Source organism: Rutidosis leptorrhynchoides, chromosome 7, assembly GCF_046630445.1.
Source record: "Rutidosis leptorrhynchoides isolate AG116_Rl617_1_P2 chromosome 7, CSIRO_AGI_Rlap_v1, whole genome shotgun sequence".
Lineage (NCBI taxonomy): Eukaryota > Viridiplantae > Streptophyta > Magnoliopsida > Asterales > Asteraceae > Rutidosis > Rutidosis leptorrhynchoides.
Window position 1 is genome coordinate 154,588,602 of NC_092339.1, and position 26,250 is coordinate 154,614,851.

The window sequence follows — 26,250 nt, forward strand, 5'->3', positions numbered from 1 at the left end:
TAAGAACTCAACAAGCTTCCATTTTAAATCTAGAAAAACATGTAGGTACTCTTGCTAGCATGATGAGTGAGAGGGAACAAGGAAAGCTACCGAGTAATATTGAAGTAAATCCTCGAAATGAGAATGTTAATATGGTGTCAACAAATTCTGAAAAACCAACATCAGAAGATGGGAAGGTTTTAGATGTGAGTAACAATGAAGAAGTTACGCCACCACCACTACCCGAGTATGTAAAGCCAGTGGTGGTACCATACAGACCACCCATCCCGTTTCCAAGAAAAGGAGTTGAGTATGAGCAAGTAATAGGTAATAAAGTTTGTGATACCTCTGGAAAGAAGAAGAAGAATAAGAAAGTACAAGAAACAAAAACCGTAAAGATAAACCCGGTGAAGACAGTTCCACCAAAACTTACACCCAAGTTGAGTGATCCGGGTGAATTTATTGTTCCTTGTCTACTTAGTGATTGTGTCATGTATGATGCACTAGCAGATTTAGGTGCGAGTATAAGTGTTATGCCTTTTTCATTATATAGGAGATTAGGAGTAGGTGAGTTAAGTCGAACAAAAATGAGTGTTCGACTCTTTGATCAAACCATTAGGCACCCAGTTGGAATCATTGACAACCTACCCGTTCAAGTGGGTAATTTAACCTTTCTAGTCGAATTTATTGTCATTGACATAGAAGAGGACCCAAATATTCCTCTAATTTTAGGTCGACCATTCTTAGCGTCCACCGGGACGTTATTTGATGTAAGAGAGGGTAGAATGACACTTAGTAATGATGAAAAATCGACCACCTTTGTGAGTCAAAAGTCTAAATCTCCACCAACCAAAACCATTGAACCAACAAAAACGAGTGATGAGAAGCATATTGTTTTACCAACTCCAACGGTAGTGCTTAACAATAATAAAATGCCTAAGTGTGGGGAAGATGAAGTAACACCTAATGATGACTTGATAACAAAGAACCCCATTGTTGATAAGAAATTAAATGACCCCGTTATTAATAGTTCAATGAAGAAACTTATTAAACGGATTCGCGATGCTAGAACCATGGGGAACTTTAAGTTATGTAACCAGTTAGTATCAAATCTATCACCTAAAGAAAAGGCAAAACTAGTTGAATTTGTGGATGTTACACAGGAATCCGACCAATGGCTTAAAGCAAAAGTCACAGATATGCAAGTTGATTATGGTCCAAGAGAAATTAACGATGAAGTTAATCACAATTTTGACACCACATCTACCTAATTGTGGGGAGATTCAAATGTTCTAAAAAGAAAATGCTGTCTAGAGTTAGATGTTCTGTTCTCGTGTAGTTTCGAGAATGGAATCCGATTGGTCTTTTCCACTAGCAGACACTAAAGAACTAGTTTTCTCCCCCCATTCTGAATTTTTGTTTTGTAGGTTTTGTATAAAATTAATACGCTTTTTAAATTTAAGTTTTGTGTGAATTTAAAAACAAAATTTACTTTATTTCATTAAGTTTAAAAAAATGATTTTTAAAATTCGTCGTAAGTTAAAGAATAGATCATAGAATCGAAATTGCTTTACCCGAGGGCGAGGCGAAAAATTTTGTTATCATTCTTTTTAATTTTATTGATCTAATGTATACCAAAAAAATTATTAAAAAACCCAAAAATCTTTGCTTTTAAAACAATCGCTTTAAAAATGACAAATTTTAAATTTTGTCGAGGGACGGACTAGGTAAACATACCGAAACTACCTAAAGTAAAAGGAAACAAAATTTTAAAAATTATTTATTTAAATTGTTTTAATAAATAAAGATTTTATAAAAAAAATATAATAATAATAATAAAAATATTATGTATGTTTGTAGTTTTTCTAATGTACAAAACAGGGTAAAACAACGCACTTTCAAAGACTGGCATTAAAGTTCAGCAAAAGCTATTAATTTTGACGACAAGACGCAAAATATCAAATGTGATATAAAATAATATGTTTGCAAACTCGGTATTTTTAATCACTTTTCTAAACTAATCACCCTCATGAATTTATAATTATAGTCAGATTTCATACTAATGAGGACATTGCATGATCTCAAGTATGGGGAAGGGTTATAAATTCTCTCGGGTTTACACTTAGTTTAATTGCCAAATTTTGTGAAAATTTGAAAAAATTTCAACTAAATGAATTCAAAATCATGTTTATACATATTTATGAACGATAAAACTAGGTGTTAATGCCGAAATTATTGTTACCTCAGAGAGAACATAAATGGAGAAACAACCCAAAACGCTTGAATTAATTTAAAATGGAATAGAAGAGAATAAAAAGGCAAAGAAAAGAATAAATAAAAGCTAAGTGTGGGAAGAATTTATCAATTTCTTTAAAACACATATCACATATTTGGTACAGATTCTTGCAGGTACTTTTGCTTTGGACTAAACTAATCAGTTTTACCCGATTTATTGTAATACCTTTGAAAGAATAGATGGATCTACATGATGAATCAATTCCATCATTAAAAGGAAGTAAAGTCTTTTGAAAAAGACACGCGCTTCTTGATTTAGGTCAGGAAGTTGTCGTCCAGACCAGCTGTAGGTTGACGAAAAATCTAGAAAAGTCATCTCTAAAATCAGCAGAAAATCCATGGATCTCAGCATCAAACAGGGTCGCCAAGTGGTCAGACTTATCCTAACCATAAGAGGATCTGTCTCGTAAAATGGGGAGGGCGCCGTGCAAATTAGCTTGATAAGACTAATGAATCAGACCCCCAGAAAGGATAATCTCCTTAAAGATTAAAAATCAGCTTTTAAGACTGATATTACTCAATCCTTGAGATTGACTTTAAAGATTGAGAATTACAAACTCATGGAATTCAATGATATCTAAACTCGAGCTTGAACGAAAAAATATTTTGATCAAATTAAAACCGATTTGTTTTCTGAAAACCTATTTTCAATGCGTTCATTACCATTGAACGTAAAATCCTGAGAATTCATCGGAATTCATTAGGTCACCTGAACCAAATCGGGTGTCAACCGTAAGAACGGTGGTTGCATAGCATGGTCGAAGACAGGACCTTGTGCCAGACCGAAAAACTATAGGGTGATCTTTGCTATTGCTCCTACAAAGGATAGTAATTGCATCCGACACGTTATCAACCATCAACATCTGCATGTCATTAGACATTGCCTTAACAGTTACTTGTTCAACACTTTCCTTTATAACCGGACGGTAGTTTACCAAAAGGTAATATACGGAGCAAGTATACTGGACGTGTGCTTTCCTAATACAAGGTTAGCAAGTGGGTGACACAAAACCATAAGTTTTGAGCCAAAATTTTAAAATCTGAAACCCACAAAACCCACAAAAATATTTTGCAAACAACAGTGAAGGGTTATTCTGGAAAACTTATCTAGGATAAAAGCTAGAATGAATTTTCAAAAGATCAAATGTTTTCATAAAGATCCAATTTTCTTAAAGGATCTAAATTTTTATAGTGATGTGGGACTGTAAACCACATCGTTACTATCATTATTTATACCGCCGTATCAAAATCACGGATGTATAAAGTGTGAGAATAAAAAAGTGATTCGAGTGAAGTGTGATTTAATTTCAAGTTCTGTATTGCTTGAGGACAAGCAACGTTCAAGTGTGGGGTTATTTGATAGTACTCTAAATGAACATATATTTAGTATCAATATCCTTCCAATATGTAAAGCTTTTAGTTACTATTGTTCTATTTTTATGTAATAATCGTTTAAATAAATAAGTACGAAGACAAAAGAAGAAAACGAAGATTTGAAGACGCAAACGTCCAAAAAGCTCAAATGTACAAGATACAATCCAAGTGGTTCCATTTATTGATAAAAAACGTCTAAAATTTACAAGAGTACAAGCCGCGGAACGCAAAGTACAAGATATCTTCGCGTACGAAAGGACGTTCGAAAATCCTGAACCGAGACATGAACTGAGCATCAACGCGCGAGTCAACGTGTAACACCCCGTTTTCCCCGTATATGATTTATAGGTGTATTGTGTATGTACGATAGGCGTATGAAGGGTTCGGGACATGTTCGGGTGTTGAGGTCTTGTATGCAAGAAAATGACTCAGATCGTGCTTTGTGTCGCGGCGCGACAAAGGAGGCCGTGGCGCGGCAATGGACTGAAATTGAGATCAGAAGTAGGACAAAAAATGATCCCAGAACTAGGCAAATGTCACGGCGCGACATTTAAGGCCGCGGCGCATCATTCTGGGCAAACTGGTGCCGGATTTTTGTAATATTACATGAGAAGCAAGGGCATTTTGGTCTTTTCACGTTTGAGCCAGATTTGAGGCTTTAACCTCATCCACTCATTCATTTTCCTAATTTCATTTTCCTTTTCTTTTCATTTTTCTCTCAAAACTCAAAACCCATTTGATTTCAAAGGGATTTTTGGAAAGGAAGAAGCGGGATTTGATCTTTGGCGTAGTTGACAAGTTTGTTCTCCTCGTTCTTAGCTACACGGTGATACTAGTGGTAAGCTCTAACTCCGAATTTCATTTTCGTGTTCATCATTCAAATTTGGGGCTTTTGATTGTATGATTCATAGGTGAAACCCATTTAGTTGTTAATTGGAGATTAACACCAAGATTCGGGTTTATAAGTGTTAAAAGGCGGGTTTTGGGTTGGTTAATGATTTAACCATGTTTAAGACTTGTAAATGGTGTACAATCACTAACATTAGTGATTATTGGTGTTTTGGAGACTTTTAGGGTTTTCGTGGTTGACTAATTTTGACTAGAGTCAAAATTAGGGTTTATGGGCGATTTTGAGAACGATAAGTGTTTAACACTTGTGTTCGGGTTTAATTGGCATATCAGGACCATTATCACTTGTGTTAGTGATTATTGGTTAGTTTGGGCGCGGTTTGTACTTGGAGGTGCATTTGGGTCGAATTTGCACTAAGTGTCAAATTGGGTTGGTTTGTAAATCCAATCTAAGTGTGTTGTTGAATTTTTGATAATGGATTAGGTACTTTCCATTAACGAGTTGCAGATTACTTGGAAGCATTTCTTCAAGGCGACAAGTTGAGTGTTAATATCCTATCTGCATATGTATGTGTAGGATGGGTGCGGGTCAGGTGAAGTGATTCTCGGCTATAGAGCTCACTTCACATATAGGTGAATTTGATGGACTTTTGTATGAGTCCAATTGGCACGTTTGTGCATTTTGGTTGACCACCTTTGGCGAGGTACACGCTTGTGTGTACGTTATCACACGTGGTTGTGATTTGGATGTTATAACCCCAATGGCGAAGGGTTGATATTGTTGTGAAGTGGATGACCCCGATGTGGTGGATTTTATAATCCCGTGACCGTGGGTTTTGATGTTGAGAAGTGAATCGCGTGTAGTTCGGATTCACGATGACTCGTGTAGTTCGGTCATCTTATTGAGGTAGTAATCTCGTGTGGTTTCGGATTACTAAGGCTCGTGTAGTTCGGCCAACCTCGATGTTGTGAAGATAGTAATCGCGTGTGGATTCAGATTACTAAGGCTCGTGTAGTTCGGCCAATCTTCATTGTGGCGTTTGGTAATCGGTAATGGGTTAAGGGGTTAACCTTATTCTTTTTATATTGTTATATATATTAATGTAATGTTGTGTTGTAGCTAACCCTCTGGGTGTAGCTTATTGGCGTTGTTCACATCGTCGTTGGTGAACTTATACTTCGTTGATATCTTTAGCTTGTTGCTTAGAGATCGTACGGTATGCTTAGGGTAGTTTCCTTATACATGGATGCTTCGGTATGCGGTATTTGATAATTGTGTGGCGTGTCCATTTGATACATATATATGTATGTAGTATATTACCATTCACTAAGCGTTAGCTTACCCTCTCGTTGTTGATATTTTTATAGGTTCGCATGCTTGGCGGCTCGGGTAAGCTTGAGGATTAGAGATCTTGGCTAGGTTGCTTAGAAGATCTTGCTTTTGTACTCGATTAGGATTTGGGTAGCGTAGTCCCAAATCACCATGCTCGGTTTTGTTGGAAACTAAACTAGTCAGGTCGTGTATGTCCGTTTGGACAATTAACTAATGTATTAAATGTTTTAAGGTTATTAAACCTTCTATTGTAATTAAAGATGTTTATGGAAAAACAATTGGGACCTAAAGTATTATTTAACGCATATTAAAAGGAAAAATTTTTATGGGCCGGTTTTAATACGGGTTGGGTTGTTTCAAGTGGTATCAGAGCATGGTCTAAGGGATTTAGGTGACTTGAGATAGATGCCTAGACTTAGACTTTTGTGTGTGCTTAATTTGTTGCGGGACTTGTAGGATTACGGGTCGAAATGGGTTTAGTTAGTGCCTTGTTTAAAGGTTGACTAACGTTTATATTAGTAATGCGGATATTATTAATATATGATTGTGTTGTGATAATAATTCTCGCGTGTGTTTTTATCGCGTAGAATTTTGTTTGTGTTTGCTTATATCATTGAGCGAGGCGGTCGTTGTACTAACAAGTTGATACGGCGTGTATGCGTAATAAGGACTTGCAAACCTTATTACGGGTGCAAATCGTGTCTAATAAGTGATGTACGATGAGTGTTTAGCAAGATGGGGCGGTGTTTTACGTGTGGTTTATACGTTCATGATCTAATCGTTTGCATTCCTTAGAATGAAAACGGAAGATGGATGCGGAACGAGTGAGCCTATTCACGAAGGGAAGGATGAGTTAACGTTAAAGATTGAGGCCATGTTTGAACAATATGTCTCGGTTTTCACCGGCAAAGTTAGAGAAGTAACCAAGGAGTTGGTCGAAGGACAAATGACGGAAATGGTCCGAGACCAAGTGACTAAAGTTGTAAAGGAAGAGTTTGAAAAGAGGTTTCCCAAACCTCGAGGTAGTGATGATGAAGATGTACTTGCAAGGTTAGGATTACATGGTGATCATGGTAAGAGGGCACGAAGTACGCCTGAAGGCGTCGGGAATGTGAAGAAGAAGAGTAAGAAGGGTTACAAGCTCACGTGCTTTAAGTGTGGGGAACGGGGTCATTTGGCACAAGATTGTACAGTGGTGCCTTTGGGCTCAATCAGGTGTTTCATTTGCCGGATGGAGGGACACCGGAAGTCAGAGTGTTCCGAATCGCATGACGATCGGGTTAGGAGGTTAGAACGCGAATACATGATGGGAAGTGGAGCACGGAAGCCCAACAGTTCTACATCAGGTACTTTTAGTACAAAATTATATGTTGTTCATTTGTAATAACATGCGGTATGTGCGTAAGTCTTAGCTAAACTTTATTCTCCGTTGGAGATAATTCGTAGCAAGCGGGCAGTTTACGTTTATGGTTCTGGTTTGCTCTCAGTAGAGTGTATAAGTGGTGTGTTGTGCCTTAATCCTATGGTGCGAATCCTTGGGTGCTTAGGTATTTCGGTTGGTATCGGGTCGTTAAGCTCGTTCGAGCGAGACCCTTAAGGTCTCAATTGTGTTGTGCATGTTATTGATATGGGTGACGTTCCTAATGGAAGTACCCTATGGTGACTTTTTGATTGTTGGGCGAAGGGCGTAAGACTTGGCGTAACCAAGCATTCCTTAATATTTGGGAAATGTTTCTACCAAGCCATGGAAATGAGTTTTGGTGTTCGGATGTTAGAGCGTGTTCGCTCTCGTGTTGAAGTTGATGAACCACGAGGTTTGTAAACTTAAAATGGATTAAGTTGAAGTATAAAACCGAGTTAAACATGTTTTGGTGTCAAAACTTTTAAATGGTGAGATTTTGACATTATGGGTCAAAATTAGGGTTTGTTGATGATTATGACCCGAATGTTGATTCGATTAGGATTTGTGGTACACTTTTCGTTCGAAGTGTTTAAGGATAGGTTAGGATCCTTGGTATGCTCAAAGTTGGAGCAAGACATGGTGATGGGCCGTGTGAACTCAATTATTGGCAAAGTCTACCTTTGGTAGCATTGTACGGGTGTACGAGATGCGCCTATGGAACGTAATTCCGTGTGGGGGAGTTACACTCCCGCACGAGGAAGTTCTAGTGTGAGATTTCGGATGAGGTTTTAGTAAGATCCGAAAATTGTGTTGGGACCTAGTTTTGGTCGATTTGTGGTAGAGTACAATTTCGGTTAAATTGTACTTATGGTTTGGGTTTAAATTACCACCGAAGTGGTAAAGTGGTAAATCTCGTCGAGAGATAATGGACGTGTTGGGCGAGCAAGGTGAAATCCCTCGGTTAAGGGATGTGCGTATCGGATTCTCTTTTAGAGAACTATTGTTGGGTACCTATGTTTGATATAGGCGGTTCTTGCTCGATTGTGTGAATGGTTAGTAGTATCCGTTAGGATCCACTATGGCGTAGCAGAGCGCTATGTTATGCTACTCATCGTTCGAGGCCAAAAGGGATTTGATTGATGAAGCATGACCTTCAGGGTCCGCTGACTTCATCATGGGATTGTGGATTGGTGAAGCATGACGTTCAGGGTCCGCTGACTTCATCATGGTAGCACGTGATTGGTGGAGCATGACTTTCGGGGTCCGCTGACTTCATCAGAGCGTAGTGTTATATCGGTGAAGCATGACTTTCGGGGTCCGCTGACTTCATCCGGTGTTGAGATTGGTGAGGCATGACCTTCGGGGTCCGCTGACTTCATCATGGGATTATTGATTAGTGGATCATGACCTTCGGGGTCCGCTGACTTCATCAAGGGAGTAGTGTTATGTCGGTATGGTGTAACATTATCGGGAAATGTGAGTACCGGTGGGAAATGCGAGTACCATTCCTGTGTTGAGATTATGGATCGCGTGTGTTTTCGGATTCACGATGACGCGTGTAGTTCGGTCATCTTATTGTGGAAGTGAATCTCGTGTAGTTCGGATTCACAAATGACTCGTGTGGTTTCGGTCATTGTATCGAGGAGTGAGTCTCGTGTAGTTCGGATTCACAAATGACTAGTGTAGATCGGTCGTTCCTCTGGGATAGTGACTCTCGTGTAGTTCGGATTCACTATGGCGCTTATAGTTCGACCAATCCCGATTGTTGTTGTGGTAAAGGTAGTGAGTCGCGTGTAGTTCGGATTCACTAAGGCGCGTGTGTTTTCGGTCAGCCTTCATGTTGCGTGATCTATTGGTTGTTTGATACACCAATGGTGGGGTCGTAAGGACAGTGTGGTGTGATCTATCGGTTGTTTTATACGCCGATGGTGGGGTCATGAGGACTATATTGTATGATTAGTGATGCGATAGCCGTGCTTCGTTCACATGTTGCTACAGGTGTGATGATTGTCGATTTTGTACACCTTGGGATTAACGTTACCATAGTCGTTTTGGGCGTTATCGGTCTTAACCATTTGTTATGATGTTACGGTAGTTGCGTATTAGTCGTATTGTGCACTACAAGGGATGTATAGTGATTGGTATTATCCGTAAGGATTCGTTTGGTTCAGTCTTCATCGTTTCGGGTTATTGACCTTAGGTTGAGACTTGGTTGCTTTTAGCATCGTACTTGGTATTGGTACGCTAGAGGGTTGGTATCTCGGTTCGAGATTGGTCGAGTTTTCCCGATGTGAGGGATTGAGTTAGTGCTAGTGCTCGGAATTATGGAACTTGATAAATCGCGGGTGACGATTTAGTTGTTAAAGGCAATTCAGTGGGAAGAATTGCTTAGGAAAGTCGGTTGGGACTTATGTTTGAGGACCGTGAAGTGTGGTCCGTTTGGTTAAGTGACGAGGATCACGAGGACGTGATCGAATCTAAGTGGGGGAGAGTTGTAACACCCCGTTTTCCCCGTATATGATTTATAGGTGTATTGTGTATGTATGATAGGCGTATGAAAGGTTCGGGACATGTTCGGGTGTTGAGGTCTTGTATGCAAGAAAATGACTCAGATCGTGCATTGTGTCGCGGCGCGACAAAGGAGGCTGCGGCGCGGCAATGGACTGAAATTGAGATCAGAAGTAGGACAAAAAATGATCCCAGAACTAGGCAAATGTCGCGGCGCGACATTTAAGGCCGCAGCGCGGCATTCTGGACAAACTGGTGCCGGATTTTTGTAATATTACATGAGAAGCTAGGGCATTTTGGTCTTTTCACGTTTGAGCTAGATTTAGGCTTTAACCTCATCCACTCATTCATTTTCCTAATTTCATTTTCCTTTTCTTTTCATTTTTCTCTCAAAACTCAAACACCCATTTGATTTCAAAGGGAGTTTTGGAAAAGAAGAAGCGGGATTTGATCTTTGGCGTAGTTGACAAGTTTGTTCTCCTCGTTCTTAACTACACGGTGATACTAGTGGTAAGTTCTAACTCTGAATTTCATTTTCGTGTTCATCATTCAAATTTGGGGCTTTTGATTGTATGATTCATAGGTGAAACCCATTTAGTTGTTAATTGGAGATTAACACCAAGATTCGGGTTTATAAGTGTTAAAAGGCAGGTTTTGGGTTGGTTAATGATTTAACCATGTTTAAGACTTGTAAATGGTGTACAATCACTAGCATTAGTGATTATTGGTGTTTTGGAGACTTTTAGGGTTTTCGTGGTTGACTAATTTTGACTAGAGTCAAAATTAGGGTTCATGGGCGATTTTGAGAACGATAAGTGTTTAACACTTGTGTTCGGGTTTAATTGGCATATTAGGACCATTATCACTTGTGTTAGTGATTATTGGTTAGTTTGGGCGCGGTTTCTACTTGGAGGTGCATTTGGGTCGAATTTGCACTAAGTGTCAAATTGGGTTGGTTTGTAAATCCAATCTAAGTGTGTTGTTGAATTTGTGATAATTGATTAGGTACTTTCCATTGACGAGTTGCGGATTACTTGGAAGCATTTCTTCAAGGCGACAAGGTGAGTGTTAATATCCTATATGCATATGTATGTGTAGGATGGGTGCGGGTCGGGTGAAGTGATTCTCGGCTATAGAGCTCACTTCACATATAGGTGAATTTGATGGACTTTTGTATGAGTCCAATTGGCATGTTTGTGCATTTTGGTTGACCACCTTTGGCAAGGTACACGCTTGTGTGTACGTTATCACACGTGGTTGTGATTTGGATGTTATAACCCCAATGACGAAGGGTTGATATTGTTGTGAAGTGGATGACTCCGATGTGGTGGATTTTATAATCCCGTGACCGTGGGTTTTGATGTTGAGAAGTGAATCGCGTGTAGTTCGGATTCACGATGACTCGTGTAGTTCGGTCATCTTATTGAGGTAGTAATCTCGTGTGGTTTCGGATTACTAAGGCTCGTGTAGTTCGGCCAACCTCGATGTTGTGAAGATAGTAATCGCGTGTGGATTCGAATTACTAAGGCTCGTGTAGTTTGGCCAATCTTCATTGTGGCATTTGGTATTCGGTAATGGGTTAAGGGTATTCGTTTTATATTGTTATATATATTAATGTAATGTTGTGTTGTAGCTAACCCTTCGGGTGTAGCTTATTGGCGTTATTCACATAGTCGTTGGTGCACTTATACTTTGTTGATATCTTTAGCTTGTTGCTTAGAGATCGTACGGTATGCTTAGGGTAGTTGCCTTATACATGGATGCTTCGGTATGCGGTATTTGATATTTGTGTGGCGTGTCCATTTTATACATATATATGTATGTAGTATATTATCATTCACTAAGTGTTAGCTTACCCTCTCGTTGTTGATATTTTTATAGGTTCGCATGCTTGGCGGCTCGGGTAAGCTTGGGGATTAGAGATCTTGGCTAGGTTGCTTAGAAGATCTTGCTTTTGTACTCGATTAGGATTTGGGTAGCGTAGTCCCAAATCACCATGCTCGGTTTTGTTGGAAACTAAACTAGTCGGGTCGTGTATGTCCGTTTAGACAATTAACTAATGTATTAAATGTTTTAAGGTTATTAAACCTTCTATTGTAATTAAAGATGTTTATGGAAAAACAATTGGGACCTAAAGTATTATTTAACGCATATTAAAAGGAAAAAATTTTATGGGCCGGTTTTAATACGGGTTGGGTTGTTTCAAGTGGTATCAGAGCATGGTCTAAGGGATTTAGTTGACTTGAGATAGGTGTCTAGACTTAGACGAGTTTATAAATTCAGCATTTTTCGGACGAGTTTCAGACCACCACTTCACACTTTTTCTTTCTTTCTCTGTAATCTATATTTATATTTATAATATTAAGTTTAATTTAAGATTAATAATAATTGGGTTATTGTAAGAAATATTTTACGGGTTTTAAAGTCGGAACTCTGTCCGGGTAACGCTACGCGATAAATAATCACTGTAAGCTATGTTCTTCCTTTTTAAATTAATGTCTCGTAACTAAGTTATTATTATGCTTATTTGAGCCGAAGTAATCGTGATGTTAGACTAAATATTAAAGACGGGGTTATTGGATTTTGTACCATAATTCGGGTTTGGACAAAAGACCGACACTTCTGGACATTGGACTATTAATAGATGGGGGGTATTGTCTAATTGAGCGACAACTCATTGGAACCTGTCGAACCTATCTTCAAATTAGTTAATCTAATAATTATTAAATGATTATGAATGTCCTATTTAGTGACGTTTATACGACATCCTTTACAATCATTTAATTAATTATTCGGGTTGGGTAATTGATTATTCAAACTGATCAAGTGGGTAAATTAATGTTCATATCTTATTAAAACAGGGGTGGATTACATACAAGGATAATTGGTGTAATTGTTAACAAAGTATTAAAACCTTGGATTACACACAGTCGATAACCTGGTGTAATTATTAACAAAGTATTAAAACCTTGTTATAGTTCGAATCCCTAATTAGTTGGAATATTTGATTTCAGGAATAAGGTTAATTTGACGAGCACTTTATTATTATGACCGATGGATTATTATGGACAAAAACCAGATAGGTATCAAATAAACCAGGACAAAGGACAATTAACCCGGGTAACAATTAATTAAAATCAAAACGTCAAACATCATGATTACGGAAGTTTAAATAAGCATAATACTTTAATTTCATATTTCATTGTACCTTTATTTACTGTCATTTTAATAACTGCAATTTACTTTATCGCAATTTAAATTCTGTCATTTATATTATCGTCATTTATCTTTACGCTTTATTTAAAATCGACAAACCGGTCATTAAACGGTAAAACCCCCCTTTTATAATAATAATAATATTACTTATATATATAGTTATACAAATATAATGTAAAATAAATATAGCGTTAAGCTTAGGCAGCTCCCTGTGGAACGAACCGGACTTACTAAAAACTACACTACTCTATGATTAGGTACATTGCCTATAAGTGTTGTAGCAAGGTTTATGTATATCTATTCTATAAATAAATAAATAACTTGTGTAAATCGTACCGTATTTCGTATTAAAAATAATAGTATTTCGTACCATACCTCGCACACATCAGCAAGGTGTTAAAACTTGGCTAAGTAAATGCTTCTCCATTAAGGATCTTGGAGAAGCACAATACTTTTTGGGGATTGGGATCTACAGAGATAGATCCAAGAAATTGATAGGTTTGAATCAAAGTGCATACATTGAAAAGGTCTTAAAGAGGTTCAAGATGGAGAACTCTAAGAAAGGTTTGGTACCCATTCAAAGAGGAACACTTCTCAGTTCATCTCAGTGCCCCACCACGAAAGATGAGCAAGAGAGAATGAAGAATGTCCCATACGCATCTGCTATTGGGTCAATCATGTATGCAATGATATGCACTAGACCGGATGTGTCATGCGCTCTAAGCTTGACAAGTAGATACCAGAATAACCCTGGAAACAGTCATTGGATTGCGGTTAAAAGTATATTGAAATACCTTAGGAGGACTAAGGATATGTTTCTTATATACGGGTCTGGTGAGGAGAAACTCGGCGTAAAAGGTTACGTGGATGCGAGTTTCCAAACTGATCGAGATGATTCTCGATCACAATCTGGTTATGTCTTCATGTTAAATGGAGGTACGGTCTCTTGGAAGAGTTCAAAACAGGATGTTGTTGTATTATCCACTACAGAGTCGGAGTACTTTGCCGCCTCATTGGCAGCTCAGGAAGCTGCATGGATGAAGAAATTCATCGACGACTTAGGAGTAGTCCCTTCCATTCAGGACCCTCTTGAGATCTTTTGTGACAACGAGGGAGCGATTGCTCAAATCAAGGAACCTCGTGCTCACCAAAAGACCCATCACATTGAGCGGAGATTCAACTACATAAGGGATGAAGTTGAAAAGGGAAAAATATGTATTCGCAAAGTTCACACAGATCTTAATATAGCGGATCCACTCACGAAGCTCCTATATGGAACAAAACATGCAGGACATGTTTGTGCATTAAGGCTTCAATTTTCTAGTGATTGGTCATGATCTATTTTAAGTATTGTAACGGAACGAAGTTGTACAAACTCATTGATATAATTATGGTGTTAATTTATTTTGAGTCAAGTTCCTATTTTGCATATTTTATCCATGAATAAGCTATTATTCTAAATTCCGTAGTCGATCACATTTGTGGGAACAAGTGTGAGGTTTAGACTATTATGAACTTGGATTGGTATACATTCACAGGTTGAATGTGGGGCAAGGTTGCAACCAAAGTTCATAGATATTTGTGGGATACAAATATTGGAAGACTCGCTCTCAAGATTTACTAAATGGAGCCTTTGTGGTTGATCACATGTTATCTTGAGTAAAGGCGAATATCATTGTATCCTCTGACCTGAGATACATATTGGGTTCGGATATTCACCAAGTATTATGCCTTGATTCTTTCCTTCACTATTCTGAAATATGGTAGTTCATAAGGAAGAGCTCAGGTGTGATACAATGTATATATCTAGGACTTATGTAGTCAAGATGGAATTTGTCCCTCTTATTCGTTGAGAGTCAGATGTCTAAGGCTTGATAAAGTTAAATCTAGAAGAGAGTGATCACTCTGTGTCTCTTGGATTTAACATGACATCTAGGACGAAAGGACATAATGAAAGATTCACCTATTCATATTCGAGATGGGAACTCGAAAGAGATGATGTTATTGAATGGCACAAAGTCATAACATATTGAGGGTGATGGACGGTCGTTAGGTGGTATCCATCACTTGCATTAATTTCTTATGTTTCTCGTGCAAGTGGGAGATTGAAGGTATTTCGTATGCCCGAGAGACATATTAAATTAACGTGGCTAATATGTTTTGATCCAAGTCGGGTCATACCCAATAACAAGCGTACCGACACCTTATTCATATTTGATCTTAGCGATTGGATCATTGATTAAATACGCGACATTTGGATTTTAAGAAAAATATTTTTCTAAAATAATATTACTTGATGTGTATATAAATTATGGAATAATTTATATAATAAGAGTTTAATTATTTATAGGCTAAATAATTAATCATGTTATGTTACATTTTTTTTTTAAATACATTTATAAATGATGTACGCATACATAATAAATAAAATGGAAGTTTTATAAAATTTAATTTTATAAAATAAAACCATTTTATTTAAAAGACATAGAAGTGGCATTGGGAGGGACATACACATGCTAAAAGATTTCATCTTTTGGTCCATCCTTCCCATTTTCACAAGTATATGTCTAGCACTCTTCGAGACACAAAACATACATGAAAACACATCAAAATACATAAAAAAAAAAAAAACTGCAATACTCTCCCATTTCTGCTGCTGATTGCTGTGGCCTTTTGGGGAGAAAGAAAGGGTTCTTCACTTGGTTTTGCAAGCTCATTCAAGTGTCTAATAAATCCTAACTAAAGGCAAGGGTGTTGGGGTTGAAAGCTTGGGGTATTACAACTTGAGGCTTCAAGTTAGAAGCTCCATTCTTCATCATCTTCATCATCGTCTTTTGAATTAACCCTCAACTAGCTTGAGGAGGTATAAACTCTAAACTCACTTTTAGTTTGTAAGTATGTTTCACAACTTGATCATATTTGAGATTTAACTTTAAAAGGTTAAAGATTAACATGTTTAAAATGGTAATTTACGTGCTTCCGCTATCTTAATTCTTAAATGGTTTTAAGTATATTATGAACTTGTTAAATCCCAACAAATTTGTCCAGCAGGGAATACCTGGTCTTCGAGCAAATTGGTAAGTTTTTTAACAGAAAAGGCTCCATCGTTTGCAAGAGCCCAATAACACAATGAGCAATCAGATTTCGAAAACCTGTAATTATTGTTAAGTTTTAGTTTTTTCAAAAAAAGTAATAAGAATGATTAATAAACTTAGTCTTTTCCCTATTAAATTTAAAATCAAGTTAAATATGTGAATTTTTCTTTTGTTTAATTAATTTAGTTTATAAGTGAATAAGATAACTTTCAATTCATCATTAATTAATCACTTCTTATTTTATTCTCAAACATAAGATAATCAACCATCATTAATTAATTTTAACACAATTAAGACTACTGTATTCTTCTTGTTGAATTATTAATATTACTTTTTAAGATTAACCGTCCTTATTATTATTATTATTATTATTATTATTTTTTGAACGGCGATATTTTTGGCATTAGTAGATCATTTCTTTCAACGACCCTCATCATTTGCACGTAGCACGCACGTTCGGGCAAAAACCCGAACCCGATCGACAGTACCCGGGAACACATCCATTCGGGCAGTGTTACTGAGTAGAGGTCCGTGAACGAATCCAGTAAAACCTCCCTATAGGGTCAATATATACCACCTCTATTGGTGTTCAATTGTTTTAAAGAAAATCATGTCATCCTTAAGGATCGAACCCATGACCTCTCTCTATCACATGACACAAAGTACATGGGGAGAACCGTTGGACTATGCCCGCAAGTTCAAGATTAACCGTCCTTATTAATCATTAAGTTTAGTTGTATTTAGTTGATTTAATTATAAAGTATAAATATTCATTTTTAATATTACTTGTCCTTATTTATATTTGATAACGATATTTATTTATGATAACTTTAAGTTATAACTAAAAAGGTTAAATTAAATATAATATTTTTTTTGAAAGGCAAGTAAGTTTTATTAAAATATAAAAAGTACACGAAACAAACTAGCAAGGAGCTAGACAAGACACGAGGCTACAAGCGACTGCACAATTAAAACGCACAACCAACCAACAGCATGAAGCTATAGGAAACACACAAGCACGAGGACATTAAAAGCAGCACGGCACGACACGACAACTAAATAAACTATGATTCCGAATCTGATGACGCGCAGGAAGAGCAACGTGAGCAACAATCGATATCCTCTTCCGAGTCATTCATGACGTTCTCGATAAAATATCTTTCATGCCATCGAAAATTATCCTGACGTCGGTTGCGCTTCATATTTCTCCTACCCCACACATATTTAATGAAATGACTTTTAATCAAAGGATGAGCTTTTTTCCCCTTAACATGAAAACGAGCTACCGCGGTATATGATGAACAAGGGGACACATCATGCAAATCAGTACAATCTATTCCGATTGGGCTAGGGTCACCCACATCACGTTCGTCTGAACTTAGGCCCACCTTATTTGGGGCATGATTGACCATATCAGAATCACAAGGTTGATCTGGCCCAATTGAAATCTCCGGCCCAGATTGATTTTGAAATTGAAAATAACTCATTGGGAATTTCACACGCGTGCTATTACTTTTCTCGAGACCCGCACATCCCACATTGGATGCCGCATCGGAGTACATCGGACATTGAACATCATCCGACAACGGATCGCCGTCAAACTTGGATTCCGTTGCTGAAGGATCATCGGACGGAGACGGAGCCAAGTTTTCATAATATTCAACCGGCGTAATCTCACCTTCTTCAACCTCATCATCATCGACTTCATTGATACTCACTGTTGGTGTCTCGATACTAGGCTTATCAACAGGAGTTTCCCTGATATGTTCATCACCAATCACACCCACATTTACCGATACATTATTCTCACATGATGATTCAAAACCCGTACGTGACGATTCATTATCTCCAACATTAGAAACTTTGGCCGGTTTCGATTGAACACCCCCGTCAACATCTTCGAATCTTGAATTATTCACTTCGACCAGAGACCAAGAGATTCGATCTTTGTTAAAGCTAAAAACTAGATTATGATTGCTTACCGAAACCGGAAGATCAAATTCGATCCATTTACCCCCGACTTTTATCTGGATATGATTAGATAAAGGATGCTGAGATTAGGCCCTGCAAGAGATGCTGCAAAGCTTTTACCTTCCCATTTTAAAGGGTTTGACGAACCACGGCTCCAAGGAGCGGGTGGAAAATCTTCAATACCATCTTAAATACGTTTAGTATTCTCATTTAATTAATTAAATTAAGCTACACATGTTAGTATCAAATACTTTCAATTAAAGAAATAGACAAATGGAGTATAAAACAACAAAATAAATGGGCACTTTATAGTACCAAGGCAATCAACATGTGAAAAACATTAAAAATTAAAATAATAATATACTTAAATTAACATACAAATGAATGGACATAAACATCCAATATGTGAATGTAAATGTACCTTAATGAGAAAGTAGTGATTTTAGTGAGTAAAGCAGAAGCATCACCATCTGCAATTCTTTGAATATAAGGATCTAAATCAGCATGGGAAGCCAATGGCACCATTGATACGTAAATCGACTGCAACGCTTTGGCTTCCATATATTCAACATCTTCAATATCCCCTAACCATTGCTCCAAATACTCCACACCATGATTCATTTGAAGAATCTCTTTTAGTGTTTCCATCTGCACTTTCTCAGCAATTGTTGCTATTTCTTCATACCAACTAATTATATTGTCATTTGAACTTGTTTCCATAACTAAATATTATTTGACTACACAAAATAAGAATGATGGAGATGAGGATGATTGTTTTATTGAGAATGAAAGTGTGAGAAGCACTCTATACAGGAAATATCTACATGTGTGGTCAATGTTTTTACAACATGAAAACCTACTACCATACAACATACAAGTCACTATCCTTTCCACACCCTATAGCTGCAGCTAGCCACAAATTGCTCAAAGCCTGCACAAAATGAATTCTAGGTGGTACATGAAACGTTTTCTTTTGATCCACATAAAAGTGGAAGTGTACGTTAATGCTACAGTGTAGACAGAATTTTAAATTGTTGATATCACAATTTAATATTGAAATATAATTTCAAGTCAATAATCATCCCACGGTAGCCCGGTGGTTAGAACCCTCACATCTTTGCAAGAGGTCTTTGGGGTGGGGAGAGAAGGCCGGGTTGAAAACAGTCTACCGTAGGTGCCAAAGAAGAATGAGAACAAGCCCGAAAAAGAGCAAAAAGGAACATAACCTCCGAAACGATAAACAGAGAGTATTCTTATAATTTCATATATAATAGAGTATGAGATTGGTTACTCACCCTCTCGGGTAATCCGAACAGAAAAACGTAAAAACTAATATAATTTCATGTAAAAATATATAATTCATTAGAGTCGTAGTCTAATATTTTTTTCTATATGTAGGATAGTAAGAAAGATCATTTGTGTCAATTGTTTTTTTCTAGAAGCATTTACACTTGAAGGTACACTTTTCAATTTACAATGTGCCTTGCGTTTTATATTGTTAGTAGCTATGTAGATTGTACAAATACATAGAATAAACTACTCATGATTGAATTTACAATGTAATAGTGAGTATTCGAGAAAAAATATATAATTCTTATTGTGCTTGCAAATTTATTCGGTAACGAGTGAAATGACCCATGAAACTACAAGTTTGTTTAAACGAAACAGTTTAATGATATGTTTTAAGTATTAAGTGAACGTAAATGCTAAAGTCATTTGGTTTAATGACCCGTGAAACCACAGATTCTAACTAAGAAACTTGTCGTTATTTTTATAAACATAGTGATCTACTTAACTTTGTCAGAATAAATGAACTACATTTACTCTCTCATGATCTTCTTCCAATTTTCATCACAATTATTATTTTCCTTATCATAAAAGCCTACATTACAACATTTTATTGAAATATGTATTTCGTATACATATGTAACTTAATTAATTTCGTAAAGAGAACCCATATTTGAATAATAATTGAATATTTATATTTTTAATGATAATTATTAGTAATAACAAATGTCTCTTTAATTTTTTATTTAATTTAAAATTCAATTATTATATGAAGGTTGTATAATATGCTTTAAAGTTTGTAGATGTGTTAATGGGGTGTTTTGTAAAAGATTGCACAATTTGTTTTAAAGTTTGTACATATGATTATGTGGTTGTTTTATCATAAGGTTGTACATAATACTTTAAATATTGTACATATGGTCATGAAGGTGTTTTATCATAAGGTTGTACATAATGCTTCAAATATTGTACATATGATCATGGGGGTGTTTTATCATAAGGTTGTACGTAATTCTTCATATATTATACAATTAACATGTTAATATTTTTATTAAATATTATTAATTATTTTAATGACATCATCATGAGAGACTTAGAAATTTTTTCTTTATTTTAGAATTTTTTTAAGCTTGAATAATTTTTATTTATGACATCATCATTTTAGAGATTTATATGATATTATAGATATTACTTTTTTTCATTATTAACTAGCTTAAGATTCGCAAAATTTATGAGTTTCGATAAAAAAAAATACAAATATAATACGAAGTACATTATTTATGAGTACATCAATTAAAATGACAATAATTGTGTAAATAAAACAAATCAAAGCAAAACAGGAAGCTGAAAAAAATTGTAGATATAAACTAATTTTAGATCAATTATCATAGAAAGACTGAATGTAACTAAAGTTCAAACGGTAATCAAAATATATAATTGTTAAGTCCACGTCAGATATATAGTTGTAATCTGATTTGTTGATAATAAACCATTATCATTTAGCTAAATATTTCTTTCACGAATTTCTCATAGATTACTCAATGCAACCAATCCTTTAATTTTGTCATTTAATGTCAACATTAGCAAATTTTCTTTCTGTAAGTATATTTGCATCTCCATTAAGCTCTTCTCACGGAGTTTATCACCATACATAAGAAACAGAACAAAATATTGTATTTGACTCTTTCGACATAACCAATGATATTATAGATATAGAGTGTATTTTTTTGGTTTACCTCTATCATAAAATCTATCAGAATGGTAAATTTTACGGTTGACATATGGTTTGCAAAGTTTGTCATAGCACAATCATCACCTTTATTGATGAAATTTGGCCCAGATAAAGAAGCTGCTATAATGTCTTGTAGATGGTCTAACAACTGCACATTGCGGATATATAAGGAATTCAGGTGCAAATTGCAGGACGTATCAACGGTAAAGAAATTGCAAATTATCAAATGCGTTTATAAATAAGAATATAATAGTTTTTAGTTACATATAAACACACAAATATGAAAATTGAAGTATTTCTAACCATCTATATTAATTGTGATTTGCTCATGAGAAGATGTACTTCTGGTGTCATTCGTAGCATGCGCAGGCTATTACAACAGCTGCTGATCATGAATAACATTAAAACATATTAACATATGATTCATCTACAATAAAATAAGATAGAGCAAATCAAATAACTAACGTTACTTCAGTCTTTAGCCATAAGTAAAATGAAAGAATATTACTCTGAAACCGAAGTACGATAGATGTATTACAAACCTCCAATGTTAATTGTAATCTTATAATAAGAAGATATAGGTCTGGAATCATTTGTAGCAAATGGACACAAAGGAATCATTTGCAGCCCGAGGGGTGCTTTATCAACTGACCACCTAAGGCTTCAGTCTGGGATGGTTTGGCTTGAAAGTCTTCTATAGAATCTCATTAAAAATTGCGAGATTTTATTCTCCAAAGTATATTTATCATAAAGGCTCATATGCCCTTAGAATGAGCCGATTGTTTATCCCTGCCCGCTATGCTAGAAGTTCTTGTGAACTTGACTTTACCTCTTAGGAGTGGTTAGCCATTTTTACATATATGAGCTTAAGTATCTTTAAAAAGTACCAAGTCTTTCTAAGCTTCAATTAAGTTTGCCTCAGGGCAAACAAAGTTCAAGTGTGGGGGATTTGATAGTACCAAATTATACATATTTTTATACCCTTTTTACAGTGCTATGTTCCTTAAGTTAGTACAAATAAGACCTATTCCTTTGCTTATTAGGGGAAAAATGAGCAAATGCTACTAACCGTGTGAGAAAGTTGTTTGTGATCTTTACATGTACAATTATGGAGAAAACAAGCCAAAAATGCAATAAATTGAAGAAGCCAAAGAATACCTGAGAAACTGCCTAAGACGCCAGCCTCATCTCCCAAACTAGTGGCCACATCTCCCAGGCTGGAGAAAGTCAAATTGGAGTCAAAAACAGTAAAATAATAGTTCCCGTGTAAATCTCAATACGTCGGCCTAGATCACCAGTACTGTCACGATCCGAAAAATTTCAACTTATTTCGAATCAAATTCTCGATATGATTTAATATTTGCGACACGATAAGCAAAGTCTGTAATGTTGAGTCTCAAAAATTTTGAACTGTATTCATATATTCAATTGACCTTCGACTATTCCCGACGACTCACGAACGATTACTTGTAAATAAATATGCATATATATATATATATATATATATATATATATATATATATATAGGGTTTCGAAATTATTTAGTAAACGACGGTAACGCTCAATTGTCTTTTGATTGATAGTAAACGAGTTAAAAAGGAATTTATGTGATTTTAAAATAAACGGTGATCCGAAAATGAGTTATATAAATTATAGTCTTATTAGAAATGTGTTTAGAAACTATTTGTTAAATTTTAACACTTTTTATATTTTCCTTGGGGTTGAGGACTAATAATTAATTTAATTTTTATTTAATAAATTTTAAATAATTAATGACCGATTTTAACACAATATTGACTAAAATAAATAAATATATTTAATATAAAATTTTTTTTGGATTTTTCTGAATACTTTTATCCGCCACTGATTAACGACGGAGAATGAAATTTAGTCCGTAAAAGACAACTGCTAATTTTATCACGCATTTTTATTATAATTATTATTATATTAATATTATTATAAAATTACTGTACATGATTGATTGACACTGTGTTTGATTGTGTGATATCAATCTATTATATAAATATACTTACATTAACTGCATATATTGAAATCATTATTTGTACCATCCACTTGTTTGTTAATGTCTTATTGGTGATTTTTTTCTTTCTTTCTTTTTCAAATTGCCGCAAGATTTCCTTACCAAAGATCTTTAATACCCCACTCTTTAATTATAGGGATATATTGGTTTTGTGATTGATAATTACAACTGAGCAAATTCTATTGGTGATTAAAGTTGTCTATCTCAATATCTCATTATTATCATGATCAACGACTCTTCTATACAGCCTGCTTCTGCTCATTCTATTCATGATAACTACCAAAACAATCGTGGACATGGATACAAAGGTGATTCTCGTGGTCAAAGCTCTAATGCACGCGGCATATCAATACCACTTACAATCGAAACCTCACCACCATCTTCTTGTTCAATTTCTTCGATCACCATTACCGCACCATCCACGAACACCATCATCACACCTTTCTTCACTCCATGACCCAACACACCCTTATTATTGTTGTTGCTGCTTCCATTCTGTTTCAATCATGTAAACATCATGCTCTACCACTTAACCCACACAACCCACCATTTAACCATCATCACCTTATATTATGAATCTTTTCTGTTTCTACTTCAACCGGAGCATCACCATCAACCATAACCTTGAACCGTCGTTACTATGTTCCTGTTTCTATTCGAATAAACCGAAAACTACCAACCCAACCATCATAGCCTCTGCATTTTTCTTTCTTTCTGTTTTGGTTCAAGTCCGGCACCAACATATCAATCACCTTTTAATTATGTTTCAACTTCGAACAGACTAATGCCTAACACCCTTTTGATACGTATTTCGCTACTTCTGTTGAGCTATAACATCACAAACGCACCATCATTCATTATCATTATAAACCTGCAACTATCACTGTACATCGATGCTTGTTTCTACTGTTGCTGTTCGAAAGCCAAACCATTCCTCCATCGAAGTCACCACTTAAAACCACCATCATCACCGTCTACATGCTGCAGTTCGAATAGCCATGGTTCACGGCTTCTGTTTTAGTTTTCCATCAAAGACCCACTACTGTAGCTACTGTATTGATGATGATTATGTAACGTAGGAGATGATGGTATAATATATAATTATGATGGTACGTGGTGATGCTCACAATAATGAAGATGAAACTGTGATCCGTTATTTTTTTTAACACTAGCACTTCCATCGAAACCCTACTGCTACACACGGATGCTAATCCTTTTCCACTGTTAACCGTATCCCTGTTTCGGATTTTAAACTCCAAACAAACTGGATCGTATTGTTTTTGGGCTGGAACTTATGAATGGGTTGTAATTTTGGGTTAAAAGGTTTTAAGGTACTAGTTTAATTAGAAAAGAAAGAAACAGGCAGAGCAGATGGTTAGCGTGTGTGTGCTTAAGCGAGAGGTCTCAGGTTTGAGCCGGGGTAGTGGTGTTTTTTTAAGGGCTTATTCTTTTGAGGTAGCATTTTTGTTATTATTATTTTTATTATTATTATTACTGTTATTATTAATTATTGTTGTTATATGATTAATATTATTATTATTATTATTAATAATAAGTATTGGCATTAAGTATTATAAGTATTATTATTATTATCATTAATATCATTATTAAAATAAGTATTATTAGTATTAATATCATTATTATTATCATTATCAATAAAATTATTATTATTATAGTTATTATAGTTATTATTATTACTACTACTATTATTATTATTATCATTTTTATCATTAAAAATATTAAAATTATCATTTTTATTATTGTTATTATTATTATTATTTTCATTTTTATTAATACTAGTATCATTATTATTATCATAATAATAATAATAATAATAATAATAATAATAATAATAATAATAATAATAATAATAATAATAATTATTATTATTATTATTATTATTATTATTATTATTATTATTATTATTATTATTATTATTATTATTATTATTATTATTATTAATATTATTATTATTATTATTATTATTATTATTATTATTATTATTATTATTATTATTATTATTATTATTATTATTATTATTATTATTATTATTATTATTATTATTATTATTATAAAATGAAACAACTTTTATTTTATCATATAACTATTAATTATATAAAACTATATTTAATACAACCATATTAATATTTTTATATCAAATAGTAATTATTTATTTAAGGTATATAATGTAAATATAATTAATTAAGTTATTAATGGAACACATGAATTAAAATAGCAATTAAAATCACTAATAATATATAAATTTGTTCGATTACCATTACATGTGTTGATATACATAATTGAATATATGTTCGTGAATCCGAGGCCAACCCTGCACTTGTTCAGTGCCGTCGTATGCATATTTTTACTACAAAATATCGTATTGTGAGTTTATTTGATCCTTTTTTATTAAATGCTTTTCCAATATATATATTTGGGACTGAGAATACATGAAATGCTTTTATAAATGTTTGACAAGATAGACACAAGCAAAACATTCCTCTAATGAATTATTATACAGACATAAATTCTGTAGGTTAATATATCAAATATTCCCCCTGATTATTATAGCTTGGTAACCTAAGAATTAGTTGGATGTTATAATTGCCACTAATTGACGTGAATTTTAAAGGTAGCTACCGGGTTTAACACCCCCACCCATAATGTTCACTAGACAGTAGAGCTAGTGGGCGTGGTGTTTAGTACTTCGAGGTTTATATATTTATACAGACGATAGGATTCTGTTTTGGGGATATTATTTATGCGCATTAAATGTTAAGGCTGGTTACCAAGCAAAGGTTATATATAGAGAGAATGATTTTTATACACGGGTTATGTGTATGTTATTTTGTACACTAGATATGTGTACGGTTATTAAAAATCGCGAGGCAACCTACAGGGGAGAAAAGGATACGAACCTACTCTGCCAAGCATTATGAAAAATGGTTTCGTACACGAGATAGGTGTACTGTATTTAAATCTTGTGGTCTATCAAAATTACTAAATTTTATTGTTTATGATAAACTTATGAACTCACCAACCTTTTGGTTGACACTTTTAAAACATGTTTATTCTCAGGTATCAAATAAATCTTCCGCTGTGCATTCGGTCATTTTAAAGATGTTAATTGGAGCCGTTCATGGCATATTTAAAAAGACATTACATTCA

The 26,250-nt window shown here is 35.1% G+C and overlaps 1 pseudogene; it reads right to left on the reverse strand.

Moving 5' to 3' along the window:
• Window positions 1-18,742, reverse strand: part of LOC139858826 (indole-3-acetic acid-amido synthetase GH3.10-like) — a 288,869-nt pseudogene extending 270,127 nt beyond the window's left edge.
• Window positions 18,743-26,250: the final 7,508 nt, after the last annotated feature.